This window comes from Echinops telfairi, unplaced genomic scaffold (assembly GCF_000313985.2).
Source record: "Echinops telfairi isolate 266 unplaced genomic scaffold, ASM31398v2 ScPeMD7_2;HRSCAF=8, whole genome shotgun sequence".
Lineage (NCBI taxonomy): Eukaryota > Metazoa > Chordata > Mammalia > Afrosoricida > Tenrecidae > Echinops > Echinops telfairi.
This window is the reverse complement of record NW_022103898.1, coordinates 14,347,085-14,348,787: the sequence shown is the minus strand read 5'-3', so window position 1 is coordinate 14,348,787 and position 1,703 is coordinate 14,347,085.

Here is a 1,703-nt window from a genome sequence, read left to right as displayed (position 1 = left end):
AGAACATGGAAACAGTGTCCCAACCAGAAGCACAACAGTGCCAGAGAGAGTGCCAGGAGACCAGCCCCTCATCGAGACCAACGTCACCGTCACCAAGTCAATGCCGACTCATAGGGACTGGTCGTGCTGCCCTTCTGGGTTGCCAAGGCCATTCCGCTTTATGGGGGAAGAAAGCCCGGGTCGGCCTCCTGCAGAGCGGCTGGTGGTCTTGAACTGCTCACCTTGCAGGAGGCTGCCCAATGCGAGAACACTAGGGCACCGGGCTCCTCTGTTGTTCACCAGGTCGCTCTGAGTTGGAACCGACAACACCCCCCCAACTCAGGAAAGAGGAAACGGGCTCAGTGAGGAGGGGGAGTTGCTTGCCCAGAACCACCTAGCCCACCACAGTGCTCTCCCATCCAGATCCATGCCTGGCTCTTCCAGCACATACTGCTGGGTCCCTGGGACAGGGCAGCAACTGCAGGAGCAGGGGCATGGAGGTGTGCCCCCAGCAGGCATTCCCTGCCCTCACTGCCCGCCACACTCCTTCCACCTCCAGGGTCACCAACCCGCAAGGACTTGCTAGGTCTCCCACGGGAACCAAACACCTGATTCCAGCAACACCAAGCTCAGTGTAACCAGCTGCCACGCTGTGAGGCCAGTCTGGGAGCTGGCTCATTGTCACACATGGGACGAGCCCTGCAGGCTCTCCCAGGGATCTGGGCAGCACTGGCCTCTTGCACCCAGGCTCGGTGCTCAAGGCCAGCACACAGGCAGCTCGGCAGCTGGCAGGGAGGAGGGAGAATGCCAGCAGCCCCTGGGCGAGGGCAGTGGCAAGCCGTATCTGTCCACTCCCGAGGGCTACAGGCTCTATATACAAGGGGAGGAGACACTCCACACCCCCAAGGGCCCCTCTGCCAACAGAGAGCAAGGGAGCTAAACTTAGAGGGGCAGCCTGGGCGGTGGGAGGTCCCCCGGCTTCAGCGCCACCTCCCCCCCAAGTACAACATCTCATTAGGCAAGGCTGGGCCTGCTCTGCCATACCCAGGACACAGCTGTTTGGCTTCAGCAATGGGCTCGAATGACGTGGGCTGGAAGCACTGCCAAGATCAATACTTGGGTTAGATAGGTGGGGAGGGCCGCAGAGTTCACGCTAAACAATGGGATTTCGACTAAAGCAGCCCTCCACCCCCCACCTCACCTCATCCAGGGCTGGACAAGAACACACACATTCGAGAACATACACATTCGATGACTCAGGCAGCATAGGGGTCAGCTGAACACATGTCCACCTGTGTCAGCTGAGCAGGCTCCTGTCCCACCCTCCCCACCCCACCAAGTAGCTGCTGAGGGGGCAGGGACCAGTAGGTTAATGCTCACCCCTTAAAGCAGTGGTTCTCAACCTGTGGGTCACGACCCCTTTGGGGGGGTCGAATGACCCTTTCACAGGGGTCGCCTGATTCGTAACAATAGCAAAATTATCGTTATGAAGCAGCAACAAAAATGATTCTATGGTTTGGGAGGGGGGGCGTCACCACAACATAAGGAACTGTATTAAAGGGTCGCAGCATCGGAAAGGCTGAGACCCACTGCCTTACAGGGCACAAGTCATTTCGGCCTCCATTGGAGACGATTACCTAACGTCAAAGCAAAAGGACAGCAGGGTCCTGATCAAAAGAGGGGGGAGGTGCAGAATGGAATTTTTAAATTCTCAGGACTTGAGG